This window comes from Schistocerca nitens, chromosome 11 (assembly GCF_023898315.1).
Source record: "Schistocerca nitens isolate TAMUIC-IGC-003100 chromosome 11, iqSchNite1.1, whole genome shotgun sequence".
Taxonomy (NCBI): domain Eukaryota; kingdom Metazoa; phylum Arthropoda; class Insecta; order Orthoptera; family Acrididae; genus Schistocerca; species Schistocerca nitens.
In genome coordinates, this window is record NC_064624.1 from 48,222,126 (window position 1) to 48,241,759 (window position 19,634).

General features: G+C 37.4%; 1 protein-coding gene across 1 annotated transcript in view; it reads right to left on the reverse strand.

The window, feature by feature from the left end:
• LOC126212601 (uncharacterized) overlaps nucleotides 1–19,634 on the reverse strand; it is a 178,784-nt gene that overhangs the window by 96,576 nt on the left and 62,574 nt on the right. Inside the window, exon 4 of the mRNA XM_049940029.1 lies at nucleotides 12,327–12,406. The gene's annotated coding sequence lies outside the window, so the exon portion shown is untranslated. The remainder of the gene's footprint in view (nucleotides 1–12,326; nucleotides 12,407–19,634) is intronic.

A 19,634-nucleotide genomic window follows, 5' to 3' on the forward strand; every position in this document is an offset into this window, starting at 1 on the left:
ACACAACCTACAACCAGCTTAGAGATAGAAGTGATGACACTTTCTGCAGGACCTGACCATCATTTTGTAGGACAATGGTCAAGCATGTACAGTGCAAGCTGTTACTGATTTGTTTGACTATTGGGGCTGGTAAGGACTATACCACCTACTGCACTCCTCTGACTTAAGCCCTCGTGAGTTCAACTCGATTTCTAAACTGAAAGAAACACTTCACGAAATTCGCTTCAGAACTGCCACAAATTCGTTGGGCAGCAGACCACTCTGCTCAAACTGCCATCACAACTGGCACTGCTAAGAGTATTCTACAACTTCCACATCACTGGCAACGGGTTATACACAATGCTGGTGACTACTTTGAAGGTCAGTAAAACTTTGAAACACATATCTATTTTGTATAAGCTGTAAATAAATAGTTGCCATTATTAAAGTTCCAATCCTCGTACATCCTGGGTTTTGGCTTTTTGACCAGGACACTGCCCATCTTCCTCAAATAATGCAGCTCGTGACTGTGTATATCATCGAAATATTGTTTTATCATCATCCCTTTTAGTTTTACTATGTGTTTTTGTATTTGCATTTCTCAGCCTGTTATTCAGTTGTTAATGTTTACCCCAAGATAATTTGTAACCTGACAAAAGTTTGCCTTTTTCTTTACCTGAAATTCTGAATTAGGTCTACTATTGCCGTGATTTGTCTCTTCTGGATTTTGGTTTCTTTTTTCATTGTTCATGGTATCTAAACGTCCTATAAAAGAGAGTAATTCATTTACCGTTAACCACCTGTACACAAAATTTCTTTAGGTACATAGTAAATTAAACATGTAAGTAGTATCTTCACTACATTCTCAAGTGGGTAGTCTACAGACTTCGATCGGATAAGGTGACACACTGCATACTTTTTAAAATTGCCCGATGAACTGTTATAATATTTTAGGTCCAGTAATTCTAATGTTAGTTTTTCCTGTATATTTTTGTTTCAACATTTCCTGAAAAAAAAAATCTGAGATGTAAACTCCTCTGAGTGCCCATTTCCTCACTCTGTTGCATCCCCTACCAAATAAGTCAATGCAGAATCAATGTTCTTACAATCCTCCTACTTTTGTTGTAAGGTCCTAGAAAACACTATCAAGAAATAAGTAGAATGTACACTCGTGTCAGAAAAAAGCAGAACAGCTTGAACGACTAGAGAGAGGACATTGATATTCACAGGCATGTACATTAGTATGTTCTGCAGAAATGATTAGCATTTTTGTCAGCTCGTTTCAGCATGTCTCCTGTTGCCTAGCAGGCACAGGGTCTGCCATGGGCACTGACAATGCATTCCACGCATGATGGCATCGATGCATATACACTGTGAATGGAGTCTTATTGTATAGCCATCCATGCTCCATTGACACAGTTCCAAAGTTCATCTGTGGTGGTCGACACTGGGTCACAGCACTGCACCCGTCATTTCACCACATCCCACACATTTTCGATTGGTGGCAAAGTCTCGAGATCTTGTGGGCCACGGCAAAAGGCTGACAGCAAGAAGGTACAAGTTCTTGCAGCAAGATCTTGCTGAAAAATGGAATCTGGGGTGTTATTCAGAAAGGGGAAAGCTATGAGTGACAGGAAGCCATTTGCATGGGTCACACTGGTCACAGTGCCGTGGACTAGGAGCAAATGTGATTTGTAGTTGTACCCAATAGCACCCCACATTGTGCTTTTCCATCATTTGATGCTTGCCTAAATTTGGTGCTGTGTGTCTTTTGCAAATGTAGTCACTGTGATGCCGCTCCCTATCTGCAGTGAACCAAAATGTGGCCATCATTTTCAAACAAACAGAACTTGGATTCATCCGAAAACACTATCTGATGCTATTCCTGTACCCAGCGACATCATTCCATACACCACTGAGGTCTAGCATGTTTAAGCCGCATGCACATTTTATCGGCAGGTGGTGGTGTGCCATGATATTGATGTTGACCTTCAACCTGCGGGCTGACATGATACAAATGCTAATCATGTCTGCAGAACATACTAATATACATGTCCTGTGAATATGAATGTCCTATCTCTAGTCATTCAAGGTGTTCTGTTTTTTTTCTGAACACGAGTTTACACTGCCACCAGGATTAAATTTCGCAAAATGTTTCTACATATTCAAGTTACTTCCTAATTACACTGTAGGAAATACTGCAGCCGCCTCAAATATTTTTAAATGATTTTATTAAACCATTACTAGTTACAGAGCTAAGCCTATCATCAGATGGCAGCACTGACTTCTTTGCAAGTTTTACATTTGTGTCCTAAATTATAACAAGGTATTTGTGTTGCACTGTTTACAAAAGGCTTTACATTTGTTTCCTGAAATATATCAAAGTTTTTATGATTAAACAGTTTTATGCTCATATATGCTCTATACATAGCACTTACTTCACAAAAAGCCCTCCTTTACATACTATAAGACAGTGGTTTGATTTTCTTTTACAGTCAATGTTGACCAATGAAGTGAGCTAAATACATGATGGCAAACACATTTGTTTACATCGGCAGCTGATATAGTGTGCAAAATACTGAGATATGTGAACAGATATGGCACACTTTTAGAGCTACTGCAAAGGTACTTTTAATGGTACAGATAATTCCATACAGTAATACATTTAATTATTAAGGTTTCAAAGATGCTGGTAATGGCCAATGAAGAATTTTCTCTCTGCCAATTAATTATTATTGCTATCATTTCAAATTATAGGAGCTGTATGAAATTTTAGAGATATACTGGATTTCTTTCTATTCCGTTCTAGTAAAGGAAATATCACTAAGTTGTCTTTTATGCTTTTTTTTCTGTTTCCACATTGGGCCATGTGACTAGCAAAAGTTGACTTATTTACGTTGTTGAGCCTAAGAGCATATATGTGTTCACATTATTATACATTAAACCTCTTACCAGTTTGGCTAATGTTAAAGTTGGGGCACAGAGAATAATTTAGTTTATAAATGCCAGACCTATGCTGTACTTCAGTTTTTAAATTTAAGTTGTGAACAATTTTGTCTTTCATTTTATTGTTTGTGGAAAAACTAATTTTGATATTTTATTGCATGGAATAAGTTCGCAATATGATATGATGCTTTACCAATGAATGGAAAGCAGATATATTTCACAGAATTCTCAGGAGGTATTTGAGCTAAATTGCTGTTTTATTTGGACTTAGAGCTATTTTTGTCCCTGTATTTCTTTTTAATTCTGTTGTGAAGTTTAGTGATAGTGTCAGAGCTGTAACCATCATTATGGGTGATTAGTTTGATCGGTTTTAGTTCTTGTAGTTTATCTTCAGTGTCCAAATGGATTTTTTTTCCATTCTGTTAAGTGTTACCCTATAATACACCATTTTATGTTGCTCAGGGTGACATGATTAGCTGCTGTTGTGGTATCCAATGTAGTGGGTTTTCTATATATTTTAAACTTATATTTACCATTGTATTTAATATTTTTTTTTATCCAAGAAATTTATGCCATTATCAGTTTCATGCTCAACAGTAAATTTTAGGTTTCGGTGGGATTTGTTAACCTCTTTTGAAAACTGATTTATTTCATCTACCATTCTATCAAATAAGATAAGTGTGTCATCCACATAGTGTCTGTAATATATGACTTTTTTCTTTATTGTCATATTGGCATTGAAAAAGATGTTTCTAAATGATTTATGCAAATATTGGCTAGCAGACTAGCTAGGCACCTGCCTATTGCAAGGCCATTTTCTTGTTCATAGAAATTGTTATTAAAGCTGAACTAGTTTTGAGACAGCACTAAGATTATAAGTTTGACTAGATCATAAATTTCTGGTATACTGATCTTTTTTATGTTTAATCATGTTATTTTTAATTACTGAGATTGTTTCTTTTGCCGGTACTTTTGTAAACAAGTTAACTATATCAAAGAATGTGAATGTGGCTATGTGTGGTATGGGGATGTCTTTGACGTTTCCTGAAATCTCATGGCTATCGTTTTCACTAAAAATTATCTTCAAATGTAGAGGCCTTGGTGATCTCATTAAGTTTTTTTTTTTGTAGTAAGGGCTCTTGAGGTCACAATCAGACATATAGGACAATGTTCTTTGTGAATCTATGATTGTGATCAAAGTCATGAGGCTGGAGGGTACATTATTGTGCATTCAGATTTTTCAATAATTTTAGGTTTTGCTCAGTATTAATTTCTTTTATGTTACGTTCCTGAAAAAATCTAGTGTTTGTTTAGGTAATCGTCTTCATACGTTATCATTGCAGAGCTTTGTTCTCACTGAGTTTTTTTATTTATTTTTCTGAGATCAGTTGAGTCTTGTGAAAATTTGCATTGCGTCTTGTTTGTGTCTGTGTGTTCCTGGATTAACTTGTTTATTTCATTACCTACTGCATTTTTACTGCAATTATTTACCTTAGCTATCTCACATGCAATTTTGGTTTCAACAATTGCTTCTTTAATGCTAATTTTTACTTGTTTTAGTTGTAATGTTATGTTTTGGGGCCTTGCTTAGCACATTTTTTTCAAAATTAATGAAACTAATAGTTCTGAAGTTGATAACTCTATCAAAGAAACAATCTTCATCAGATGATGGGTTTTTGTATGACTTCTTGCTTGAAATTAGGGCTTTTAATTTTCTCTTATGTCTTTGCGGTATGATATGATGTTTTGTCCTAACGAAAACATCAGTTTCATCTACAATGCATATGAAATGCACAGGAAACAGCAAGTTATTTCTTTCTAAACGAAGCACATATATCTGTCTGTTCAGAAGCTCTTTCTGTTTGTACTGAGCTCTCATTTCACTATGTAGCCAACACAGTTCACACTTTACATTTGCTAGATACGCAGTTTTACTGACGTTCTTGATGTTCACTTTGATATATTTTGGAATTACTCTTTCAGCAAGACACTTTTTGTTAAGTGCTACAGTAAGTATTACTTTCATTAGCTGAAGCTTGCACTTTTCACAAATCATGCACAGTTCTCCTTACCTGGTGGCATAGTAACAAAATTATTTTATCCACCTTGGTGAGAGAACACCGCAGCTGTTTTCGTAAATTATACTGTGGGAGTAGCATTGACTTTTTTGGAAGTTTTACATTTGTGACCTGAAGTATAACAATGTTTCTGTGATTGCATACTTTACAAAAGGTTTTACATATGCATCTTAAAGATAACCTAGTTATTGTGATTATTGTGATTACTTAGAAATGTTCCATAAATTGTACTTTAGTATTTTAAACAAAGTGATTGTGGCTAATAATGGGTACAATCAGAATATGATCGATTACTTGTTCAGTAAGAAAACTTTCCAAAACTGTTCGACCTTCCCACTGATAGCAAAGAAGCTAAAAACTTTATTTCCATTCTTTTCTTGGGTAATATACTGTATAGGATAAAACATCTTCTAAGGAAAAAATATAACTGTAACGTCTCCTCCTCTACAGATAACAGTTTAAAAAGAAATCTTGTACATTCAGTAGAGATTGCCAGCGATTGGTTTTCCAATTCATGTGTTTACAAACTAACCTGTAATAACTGTCCTTCATATTATATTGGTCAAACAGGCATAACTGTGAAAACAAGATATAAAGAACACCTATTAGGTGAGAAAGGAGCGAATATACATAGCTCTACTTTTGCTGAACACCTCTTGATAGCCGGTCATACGCCTAAACAGTTAGAAGACACTGTTATCCTACACAGAGAAGTCAAAGGGCGTAGATTAGATCTGCGGGAAGAACATCTAGAGCTCAAGGACGGTAATATACTGAACGACCAGTTGAACCTTGCTTGTAGACAATTTTTTGAAGGCTTTAAACCTGTACTGTTTATGGTATAACATTAATGCTGGTCACCTTAGTGGTCTATCTCCTCAGGAAGCTATGATGCACCTTCAATGCTTTAAGCTCACTACCCTTTATGTAATGTGGTTTTCTCACAATGTATGGTTGCCACTACATCGGCCCTTATGTGATTTTGTCTGGCTTTAAAATGTTGGTTCCCTGCAAATGTGTATTAACTGTATTGTATACCAGGATTCCTAATTCTGTCTTAAGAGCCATTATTGTCAATTTTAAAGTTCTGACACATATACCGTTTGTGGGCTTCACTAATATAGTAATGTAATTTTTATATTTTGGCTGTATATGCCACTGTGCGTAATTCTCTTGGCATAAGCACCACATGCCTTTTTGATGTATAACTACATTAATTGTACCAATGCTCCCATACTGTTATAACAGGAGTGTTAAATGCCTTCCTTCTTTTCATTGTTATTTTATCTAAGGACGTTATTAATACTGATAATTAACAAGTTGCCTTTGTACGTCAATTGGCACATGGTTTGCGCCATGAGCGCCACCTGCCCTGGTTGCAGAGCAACTACGCTCGCCTATTACACTCGGTTGGGAGCTCTGCAAGATCCATATACTAATTTATATTTACGTGACAAACCCTAATTATAGGGCCATATTTCAATTTTGCCAAATGAATCTATGCCGACATTTGTAAAAACGGTGATGGTACATTAGTCCTTACTAATGTAAAATTGTAAGTACCAGTTGTCGTTCTCATATTTCTGTAATCCAAGAGCTCTCTAATTTATGTTAAAATCTATACTTGACTTAAGTTTCATACTTTTCTAATGTAAGCTATGATGTTCATTGTCCTTAGGCCACCTTCTGAAGAAGACAAATTTATACTTGTCGAAACCTAGGTAAAGAATTCTTTATCCATTGCAACTGGTCGGCTGTTTATAGTTTTATTAATTGTACTTTACATATTATAAGATGAAGGTCTGATCACTCTTTTACAATCCACGTTGAACAATGCTAATGTAAACAAATGTATCCACCATCTTGTATTTAGTTCATTGACCAACATGAAATGTAAAAGAAAATCAAACCTCTGCCTTATAATATGTAACAGAGAGCTCTTCATGAAGTAAACACAATATATAGAACATATATACATGTAAATTTATGCAATCATAAAAACTTTGAAATATTTTAGAACACAAATGTACAACCTTTCATAAATTAAGCAATCACTAAAACTATGTTCTATTTTAGGACACAAATGTAAAACTTCTAAAGAAGTCAATGCTACACACCTGATGATGGGCTAAGGCCTGAAATCAGTGCTGGCACAATTTTAAAAAAATCTTGTGGCTGGTTGAAGTATTTCTCCCAAAGTGTAATTTATGAAACCAGATGTGGTGTTCTCTAGCCAAAAGTGGATAAAATACTACCTAATTGAAATACTTCCAATAATGTGCTAGTGGCACAGGATTTTCTCAGGCACTGATTTTCTTTCTATTGTGGTTTTTGCTAACTCATCCCACAATCATTTGAATTCCATGTTGTGTTGAGTAGCCTCATTCCCCAGAAAGTTTGATATTATCCAAGTTCTTTTCCTTTTCTCAAAATTTCTGTTCTAGTAATTCTTCAACTTTTTCCTCCAAACTGGTAAGTGTATCTCGTGAACAAATTGGTTCACCATTTTCACACCACTGTTCTAATAATTCGATGTGGCCTTGTGCCTCTGAGATTGGATCCTTTACATATTTGCAAACCTTCTCAGTAAAATCACATAAATGCTCTCCAATGATGTGTAATTCTTTAATATGACCATGTATTTCACACCTCACCAAATCACACTGCCATAAAATTTCAGTGTGTATCTCCTCTTTTAATGCTGACAGTTTTTCATCTAATTTATTTCCTAGCCTCATCTCAAGGTATGATTTCAGAACCTCACAAGTTTCCCGAATCTATTTCTTTAGCTCTTCTACTAATTTTGCATTACTATTTTTTGGCTTAGTTGTACTCTCTTGTTTTTGAAGCATTTCACTATTAAGGTGATTGCCTTGAGCCATAATACTATGTTTTACTATTACAACTTCACAAGAAAAACTGCTATCTTCATTCCCTGTCCATCAGAGGTTATTTTTCTAGTCTTTCACTTCCTGTGGGTCTGTAAAGTCATGGTGCAGTTATGAACGCTTGTTGTGGCTAACAGAAGCCAAATGAAAGATAGGAACTTGCACTACACTGGACAGTATAGCAAAGAGTTTCTGTAGTATGATGTTCAATGAAGTGTGTGTATGTAAGTCATGAAGCAACCCAACAAACTGGTTACCAGCAGCAGCTGATCAGGCCATGTCAGTCGAGATGTTGATGATACAAAGAAAAGTTTAGTGTACTTCGTAGCTTGCTTAACCCGAATCCGTGAACGATGTTCAACTTGAATATCACCACATGTACAACAAAGAGCAACCACTTATAAAAAACCATTAATTGGTGGGATACCCAGTTAAAGGAGACTGGCAGTTTGTTGATGAACCATGTTCTGGTAGGCATTCACTACGCCCCGAGTCCGTAGAAGCTGTACAAGTTAGCTAACTATTGAGAACCAAAAATCTGGTGTGTCTAGCATTGATAATTAGACCTAAAAAAAAAGATCAGTTCATAAGGTCTGAAAAAAAAAGATCAACTTTTTAGGGTTACAAATTGTGGTTGTTGCACAGGATCAAACTGACTGATAGGTCCAAATGATTGAAGTTAATTACAGAATGCTTGATGAGATCGGTTATGATGAACAATTTATGAAGGAAATTGTGTACAGCAATGAGGCACATTCCATGTCTGTCATATTCATCACTGTTCTTCAGAATATGGGCTTCAGAAAATCCTTGTTCCTACGCTGAACACAAGGTCAACACACGGTGTGCCCTGATGGGTAAGTTTTAGGCCAATTTTTCTACGTGGAGCAGACTATGATGTCAACAAGTACCTTGACATGTTGCATTGAATGCAGTGGCAGTGCCACAATTTCCAGAAGGTATCGTGTTTGAACATAATGGCGCTCCTCCACACTACATCAACAATATTCGCAAATTTTTGGATACAGAATTTTCCCCCACAATGAATAGGAAGGGGTGGTTGTAACTCATGACCACCATGATCCTGGAGCTAATATCATTAGAATTTTACTTTTGGGGTTATGTGAAGCAACGTGTGTACAGTGAATGTATCAACAACATTAATCACAGAATCGCAGATGCTATTCGCTCTGTTACACCAGATGTCCATACACGTGTGGTAAGAGCTAGTATATATCATTTAGATGTATGTGGTGCAACAAATGGAAGCCACATAGAACTGCACCAAACATGTATCCACACTTGGAAAGTTCGTCTTTCACTTTCATCTCGTATTACACTTCTACCTCATTTCACTACATTTCTGTGACCAATTAAAACTGCACTCTGACTTTACAGACACACTGTATCTTCTATTTACCAAATTTAATATCACTTTTCCATTATAGTACTCCCTGCACAAAGTCACTTCATTTAATGTGTAGCAAACACCAACATTTAATTTCTTTACTCTATTTACCAAAACAAACAAATTTACCTTAAAATATATTAACCACAGCCCACCCTAAGATAAGAACTGTGTGCTGGTGATGAGTTGCGTGCTGGTGTGCTGCAGACACATCACATCAAGCAGCTGTCACAGGCTGCTGTTGTAGCGTGGCTGGCAACCAAAAACTGTGTGGTGCCGTAGGCTGCATGCCGAGTCGAGAGGCGGACACAATGTTTGTAGACTGCCATCCTGTCACCATTCTTCTTCACGGAACTCACCACAACATCTTCCTTATCGTAACACAAACTGTATAAGGATTGTAGACCTTTTTCTTCTGTCACACATTTATAATCCTTAGCGATGGACTTTTGTTATTATGATCAACTGTGCTCTTCTGTTTAACCTTTATTAGCACCCTTCTTTTACTTCCCAAATTCTTGTCAATTTGTTCTCCCCTATTTCTTTACCAATTCTTCTTATCTGTTTATACTACGTGTCTACAGCTAGATGTTCCATTGTTGATGGCAGTTGCCCTTGGCAACTGTACTTCTCCTTGAATATAAAAGGAAAATCTTTTTAAATTGATGTTCTTTTTTGATTTTCCACTCTCCTACTACCATATTTCCTTTCTCCTGGCCTATATTGTCAACATATGCAACTTGGTTTGGGTCTCAGTTTGTCCTCAGACTGGATGTGTGAGTATCATGTTGACACACAGGGAGGTTCACACACAAGGGCTATAGAAGTTTCTTTACTCCTTGAATTCCATATATGCTCACACAACAAAATTTCTCTGAATATACAGTCACCTATATTATTTATTACAGGATTCACAGCTGGTCCTGCTATTCACTTCCAGCTTCTCTTCTTCTTTGTGCCTTGATGGGGACCCCTACTTCGACAATTTAAGAAATACAATGAAACAGAGGTCAATTCTGATCTAGCACCTCAAACACCTCTTTCCACTTAAAACTTATATTCTCTCATCTGTTAAGAACACAACTTGGTCATATTACATCATCCAGTCTTGCAGACCTCAATTTAAATATTTGCCTCCACCTCAAGTACTTGTTCCATAGCAAGATCAACAGCAAGAAGAACAAGAACAACTGGAGAAGATATCAAAGATACATTTTTACGTTTTTAATTCAAGTCTTATGTCTTCTCCATGAACATTTATCATGACACTTTCCACTTGTGGCTGCACAGAACAACATACGCCCACTACAGCAATCCAGTTCCACCAGACGGGCAGCTCTGCACAAACAGAAAGCCTAGCGGCAGTCTACAGCTCTCAATCATTCTCCCTTAATTTAAAACTTTTCTCTTTATTCACATGGATATTTTCATCTCTTGCAGAGCCTAAGAGATGTACATTGGCATTTTCCATTCTAAATGACACGTAACACTAACAGTAGCACTATCTCCATTTGCCTACATGTTCTTTTTTATTATTTCTTTTTTCGTGCCATTATTAATTGCCACTGGGAAAGAGATCAGTACATGTCAAGCATGTCTGACAAACATATCACTAACAAAATATTTCATTGAGACCTGTAAAGATAAACCAGGCAGCACGAAATGGCTAACGTGTACTAATATTTTTGCCAGTTGCATTTGGTAATGGCTCAAAAGCCTAAATTTGGGAAATAATGAAAAAAACACACAGGCAGATGGTGGCAGTGTCATCATTTTAAAACTTTATTATTACTTTGGTACAAGTGTTGAAAACTGAACAACTATAAGCTGTTTGAGTGTTCCAAGAAGAACCCGAAGAAACAGAAGTTGTTTGTTTGCAAAGCACTTTCACTTTGAAGAAAACGGTTGCTTACTCCTTTGGTTACAGTGTAAATATTGTAACCTTTGCATTCTACAAACAATTAATGCTGCAGAAAAAAACAAATTGCTACTTACCATAAAGAAGACACATTAACTTGCATATTAATTATGCCTGTCTGCAACTTAACGTGTCTCCTTTACAGTGAGTAGCAATCTACCTTTTCCTGAATTGTTGATATTCCTACCTGGAGTTTCCATTCTTTAATTAGTTCCAAATGGAATACAAGAACTTATATGCCACAAGTCATCAAAGAAATCAGGAAAAACCACAGAATAATAGCCAGAAATATTTTAATAATTGTGGCATTTCAGCCGTGAAATTGATAATTCAATACTTTTTACATCACCAAACATCGTTAATATCAAATATGCAAGACCAAAGGGAATTAAAAATACCATCACGTTGCTAAAAGCAGCAATATTTTTCCATGACAGTGTTTCTAGCAGATTAGTAAAATCTTGTGAAAGGTTGATACAATTAACCTTGAGCCGTATTCATAATCAGTCCTTAACTCAAACAAAATTTGCTAAATACTTTTGAGTTTCACATGTAGCAGCCATCATATACCCTTATGAATGAAAACCTAGCAGAACTAAAAACAACCAAAATAATCCTGCTGGTATATTTTGTGACCTTACTGAAGCCTTTTACGTAACTAAATGGTTCAAGTTTGTGGAACAAATCTGCAAATTTACTTCACAATGAATTGCTAACTGCATGTTCAAAAATGGTTCAAATGGCTCTAAGCATTATGGGACTTGACATCTGAGGTCATCAGACCCCTAGACTTAGAACTACTTAAGCCTAACTAACCTAAGGACATCACACACATCCACGCCTGAGGCAGGATTCGAACCTGCGACCATAGCAGCTGCATGGTTCCGGACTGAAGCGCCTAGAACCGCTCGGCCACATCGGGCGGCCTATATGTTCTAAGGTGAGTTTTCAGCTTCAAAGGACCTGATGACAAGTCATATACTACTTAATCACAAAAAAGAGAAATATGAAATCAGTTAAATATCAATGTAATCTACATTTTGAACGTGACAAAAGGCAGTCATTGTAAGCAACATGTCAGAAACAAGTGAAATTTCAAACATGCTTACTTGTTCTGCACAGATCTCTGAATGCAGAGATCAAGTTCATCTGTTAAAACACACCACCATCTTTCAAAGGTCATCACTTTCTGGAAATAGAGGAAAGATAAGTCTTAATTATTGCATAAAGTGTATCATTGATCTAAGTTTTATTTATACAGTGATCATTTCTTACTTGTGCAATTAGTTGCACAACCAGGTCTCTTTTCTTTGCTGCACTAAATGGATGGAATAATTGTACTGAGATAATCAGAGTTGGTTTAAGGCCAAAGTGACTCAAGTGACCATTTGCAGCGCTGTTGGTCCTGGTCATGCAAAATTTGTAAACAAGGTGTCTCATAATAAGTAGCAAAAATAATCAGTTTCTATGCTCACTAGATTTAGATTTATTTTTAAAGGTCTTACCAAGCTATGGTAAGTAATGTACGAGGCAAGGAGTGAAAGGAAGAGGGGTGATACAAGGTGAGGAGGGGAGGGGGGTGCTAAATGTTATGCCACTTGCGTGGGAAAATGTTTTTGAAATAGCACTGTAGATAACACATATGAATAAACAAAATTGGATCATTATTTTACAATGTTTTCAGTGCAGTGCTCCCCCCCCCCCACACACACACTTTTCACTAGCACCCCCCCCCACACACACACACACTTTTTCACTAACACACAATATTTTGTATAAATGAATTTTCTTACCGGAATACAAAAAATTGAAAAAAAAGTGTTATTTCTTCTTCTTAAAACATTCAAACAAAAAAATGGTCTATTTACTAACACACTCCTTTACTTTTATCTTGTACACTCAGGGTGGCTACATAAACATGCTATTTACAGAACTCTTTTTTTTTTAACTATGACATCCCTCATATATTGACTGTAACCTGCATAGGACTGAAAGCTTCATAAAAAACAGATGGTGTTCTTCCAAGTTCCCACCAGTTACGAAACTGCTGAGCAGGTGATAGTATGAAGCATGAAGGCTTTCTGCTACAACTGTGGGGAATGTCAAAAAAAAAAAAAACATAGCTACAATTAAACTGCAAAATAAGTAAGTCTCTTTTATAGCAAATTGTTTGCCTTTTAAGCAAACTTAGTCTAAATCAATCACAATGGCACACACATTGATGTATGAATAGCCACATAAAGCAACAAAATTACTATCCTAGCAGCTGTCCTGTTTTGGAAACCATTAACAACGCGCTATCTCAATAAAAGCGATTTTCCTTGTGGCAATCAGCATAGGATGGTTTTTGAAAGTAGTGATAAAATAATCTGGTATTTGTGATCAAACAATTTGGTATGTGGAACATCAGCTCCTACAGAAACTGTGTACCTCTTTTTACTGAAAACACCACAATTGCAACCACAAAAGCAATGGGGTAAATTTTGTCTTGGTGCCATCTTACAAGATTCGGGAGTGGGTCAAGAGGCAGGAAACTGCTTGATAAAATGGAAGAAAATAACATCTAGGGCCTAAGATATAACTTCCAAATGCTTCAGGATAATGTGTCAGACTTAGTTACATTTTAAATGAACAATGAATAACATGGGAGGGCTATATTTCTATTCATCATATAGAGGCAGCATTGAGTTACATTTTTTACAAACAATGAATAACATTAATATGGGAAGAATATATTTCTATTCATCACATAGAGGCTGTGTTGAGCCACAGAGAGGCAAAATGAGAAGCCTGCTAAAATATTAAAGCTTCCAGACAAAGTCCTTCTGCATTAAAACACACACACACACACACACACACACACACACACACACACACACACACGTATTCACCCTAGCATAGCTCGCACACACATGACCACTGCCTCAGAGCACTAGAGTTCAACTGCGACTGTGACTGCATCTGCGTCTGATGAAACAGCAATCTGCTCGGATGGGGCGGTGTATGAAGACGTAGGTTGTGGAAGGGAGAGGGTGAGTATCAGGTTACGGGTGGGGTGGTGCTGGTGCTGCCTGTGAGACTATCCAAGTGGGTTGCTAGGAGCAGCATCAAGAGTCTGTGCTGGAAGAGTGTGGAAATGGGGAGGAGGAAAGGGAGGGTACAGAAGAGGGAAAGAACTTCTAGGTGCATTGGCAAGATAAGTATTGCAGTGGGAGCTGGGAAGGGGGTAGGCAGGTGGAAGAATGGAAGGTGGAGGCGAGGGGGGATTTATGAACAATGGATATATTGTAGGAAGATTTCTCTGCTTGTTAGCCTGTTAGTAGTCATGCCCATGTAGAATGCGGCACAGTGGTTGTAACTAAGTTTGTAGATCTCACAGCTGCTTACACAGGTGGTCCTGCCTTGGATGGGGTAAGAGAGGCCAGTGATATGATTGAAGTAGGTGGTAACAGAAGGATGTATGGGACAGGTCTTGCATCTGAGTCTATTGCATAGATATGAGGCATGTACCAAGGAGTTGGGAACTGTGGCAGGCTAGGGATGGACAAGTATATTTCATATGTTGGGTGGATGGTGGAATATGACTGTGGGAGGGATGGGGAGGATATTTGTCATTTCAGTTTTGACTGTCTCCCAACCTCTCCTAAAATATCCTCACTACTGTCTTCCCCAACCCTCCCATAATGATATCTTGTTGCCCACCAGTCCTAGACAATACTCTTATCCATCACTACTCCTCTCTTGCTCCTAGCCCCTTGCCTCAAGGCTTATATCCCTGCAACAGACCCAGAAGCCATATCTACTCCAGTCCTATCACTGGCATTCCCTATTTGATCAAAGACAGTGCCACCTGTGAAAACAACCATACGATCTACCAAATAAGCGGTAACATCTGTGGCACATTCTATGTGGGCACGACCACTAACAAGCTATCTGTTTGCGTGAAAAAGCTACTTTGTAAAAGGGGAGAAAGGGATAATGTGACCAATTTTAGACCTATTTCTATGCCAACAGTGTTTGCTTAAGTTACTGAAAAGGCTGTGTATGTAAGGATAATTGATCATTTTATTTCACATAATTTGCTATCAAATGTCCAGATCAGTTTTAGAAGCGGTTTAACAACTGAAAATGCTATATTCTCTTTTCTCTGTGAGGTACTGGATGGATTAAACAAATGGTTTCGAGCACTAGCCATCTTTTTTTAATCAACTAAGGTGTTCAGTTGTGTTGATCACAAAATATTGATACAGAAGTTAGACCAGAATACAGGTAGTAGCTCACAGTTGGTTCACTTCTTCCCCAACCCCTCCCCTACTATCCCTCCCACTCCTCAACCTGTGCCGCCTCCTTTTACCTGTCACTCACTTCAGCAGTTGTGAGAGAGAGTTCTACTTCTGAGGAAGGACTTTGTCGGAGATTGTGCATACTTCCAGTGTCCTTTTCATTGTGCCGGCCCACAACTCGATGACTCTTCTACGTTACAAGTAGAAATCTATCCTCTATATTATTGTTCTTACATCCTGGACCTTCCATTGATCAATCAATAATATTTGTAACTATACAAGCTCTCGGGTAATGTAGTTACCATTAACAAAAAGTTATATCAAATGAGTATGTGAAGCAACTACCAGACCACATTAAATGAAACAACTGAACACATACACTTGACAGCACAGAAAGTTCCCCACCCCTCAGAATTCTAAGCCTTGTCATATGCATGATTTGACAACACAGGATGCAGACACTGTAAGATGTAGACATTGTCTTTGACTTGAGTTGTTAGAGTGTTGTACCACTCGTGGTCTAGTGGTAAATGTCATGCAATGTAGATGCAAAGTTGTACGCTCCAGTCTATTCATTCCTTTATTTTTTAACTGCAGTTTGACTGCCTGCTAAAAGTGTGAACCTGATGAAACCTCAAAGGTAATCTGCTTCACTTTCTAACCACACAGTAATAACAAAAGAGCCTTTGGCTGCATCAAGATCACAACAGTTTATGCTTAAACGTTTCCTCACCCTACATAACCACTGCAACCCAGCTGCTGACCACCAGGCATCTGACAATGGTTGTAGTCCGAACTGATGAATGTGGTGCATCTGCGTTTGGAGTACATTTATGCTCTCACACTGATAAGCATGAAATTATTTATTAGCACAGTTGGATTTTCTGCAGTAAATAACTTTAGTAAACCAAGTGAACATGGAGCTACACAAAAGGTATGAGTGTATTTATCAACTGTCATTTTCTAATTTAAAATTCTAGTATTTGACTTGCAGTTATGAATTGGATTTTTCATAATTTGATCTTTTTAACATTGTTTATGCATTATAAACTAAGTAGCACGAGGAAGATATCTAATATATGTGACGTACTGTTTGCTGTGGGTTTAACAGAGGGGTGAATGCACCTTGAAGCATTTGTGTGAAGTGTGGAATGATATTAGGAAAACCACATCAGAAAAGCATTTTCTTGTTTCTTTCATTCTGTCATGAATGAATTTCCACATTCATGAAGTTTCAATAATTGACATATGTGATGAACTATTACCATTTAACTTTTGTGCAACATTTGCATTGAACTGCCAAAGTTAAGAAGTCAATAGCAGAAGTACAACATGCCACAATTAACAGCAACAAAAATCAAATTGGTGTCTATTACCGCATTTTGGTTTCAGTGTCATCAGTTCACTCATAGAGCTTCCCTATGCCACAGCTATCAACATTGAGAAGATGCTGTTATAAAAGACATGGCAAATATGGAGGCTCATTCACCTGTCAGTTAACCCCAAAATGAAAAATATGTCTGAAGTGTTAGACCCTTTCCTCTTGCATCTATTTCATAACACTTAAACAATATTCATAAGATTCAACTACACACAATCCAGTTCAAAATTACACATCAAATACTGGAAGTTCAAATAAGAAAATGGCAACTGATAAATATATTCACAATAACCTACACATGTGTAACTGCATGGTGCCCACCCCATTTATCAAAGTTATTTCATGCGGAGAATCAAACTACACAAAGAAACAATTTAAATGCGAGAGCAGCAAGGTGCCAAAAATACGTCGCAATGAGCTCAACTGGTCAGATGGTGGCTGGCATCAAGAGATGGCTGGTTGCTGCTCTATGGAAAGAAAACTCTCGACTATAATCTATTCCGATCTTGATGCAGCCATGAGCTCTTGCACAGAAGATTAGAAAGTGAAGCAAATTATCCCTGAGTTTCTATCAGACTGTACATTAAGTACACAGCCGAAATGGTGTTAAAAAATAAAAGAATGAGAGAACTTAAACTCTCAACTATGCATCTACATTGCACGACATTTACTACCAGACACAACACTGTAACAGCTCGAGTGGAAGACAACATTTCCTCCAGACACATACACATACTATAGTGTTGCCAAATTGTGTAGACAGCCAGACTTACAATTCTTAGAGGACAACTAATTTTTGTGCAGTCAAATGTAAACAATAGGTTTATCTGGGCTTGCCCAACTTATACAATACAGTATTACAGAAAAAGTATTCAGTATCATATTTACAGACTGCAAGAATGAAAGACGTAAGCAAGATATAGACAACATTTTAAAAACCCAATATGTCTGATAATGTTAGTAATTTTCCAAGGTGTTGAGATGCCTCAGATCACCAGTTATTTTGGCAACAGAGAATGTTGCTGTCTTCAGCTGATTTCTGTGGGATGGACTGTTACACAACTGAGTTCACTGGGTAAAAATTTAGTTGTCTATTGTGTTGAAACTAAATGAAACAGCACGCATCTGCAGGATATGTGCAACAAGGAGTGGGAACCAACTGCTGACTGAAAACTACCTCAGTATGAAAGCCATCTTGAAATACAAACTGTGGTTGGTTAAGTATCCCATAATGAAGGAAAGAAAGAAAGTTCTTGTCCTGGCAGAGAGTTGACAATGATATGAAGAAAAGTTTGTTTTAGTTATGCTGAATTAAATTTGTGTGAATAGTTCTATTTCTAGATTTGACCAATTCCTTTTTACATGGTGAGTTAATTGTGAGCAAGTTTTACCATGCATTCATACTATTGATTCACCTCAATAGGTAATTAATTCCCTACCTTCAGTGTGGATGTACACTTACATTCAACCTCCAGTGTGAATATAAAATCAGCGAGAAAGTACGACATGGACAGGGACTGCTGATAGGTGCCACTGGGTGGCTGTGAGAGTCTGCTGGGGAGCACGATGAGATAGTCTGCGTTTTTGCAATAAACACTGTCTCCAGGTGGCATTGTGGTTAATGTGACTGCCTAGTAACCAGAAGATCACGGGTTTGAGTCCCTCTACAGCACGCATTTTCACTCATCGCTGCTGACTCTGTGTAAAGTCTCGATGCAGCTAATATCATTAGCCCCTTCCCTTTCTCTGCCTTCCTCTCCCTCCAACTACAATTGCTGTCATAGCTGCAGATTCAGTGTGGTGTGTGTTCTTCCAGAAATGTCCAAAACAATAGACACCATACTCATATAATAACTGAAAGTACTTCCTCAGGCTTCACTACTTCGGAAAAACCAGAAGAAGAAAATGAACGTTATATTTTTAGGTAATGCCTGCTGAAATGGTTATCAGGGGGATGACACACACAATCCCCATGTGTGACATTTTCTTTATTTTACACTGACAGTACCATATTAAGTGGTGTTGGCCATTATGACATATTTTTTGTTTTAGGAGATTTCCTTCTGGCGGCACACAGTCCACCTGGTTTCACTTTGAATGATCTTCTGTTTATGTGGTTTGTTGTTCTTCAGTATTCTAGTGAGACAGTACTTAATCTTAACATCTACATTTGTCAAACCATTGGTCATACTTGCATAACCAGTTGATATTACCATTCACAGGCTTAGTAGTTGTAGCTGACAAGCTATGGAAGAAATACATTTGTGCAGATGCTTCAGCTGTTGATCTGCACCTCCCCCAACATGCTGTGGTTGTCCACAACAAAGTCTCCATAACTATTGTTGTCGTCCCCAACCACGCCATCTGCACAGCAGCTATGGTCTAGGTTATTTTGTGTGCACTGAGCAAGACTTGAGGAAGTATTGTAAGCTATTAGAACAAAGGTGACTGACTTGTTTACCCAATGAACCTTCAGTACCTTCAAAACCACCATAAGGGAGACTCTTCAAATTATGGACCAATTTCATACACTTTCCTGCTTAAGGAAGTACCAAGATCATTGTGAAATGTAGAAGAGACCATTCTCACCTAAGGGAAGAATGCAGTTTTCAACATGTGATTTGATCACATAGTGTAAATATTTGAACAAACTATCTGTTGAGGATATAAATCATACATAAGCTTCAGCATATACACATATAAGAAATAAGCATTTCAATCTAGGCTCAATGCTTCAATGAGGAGTATTCAAA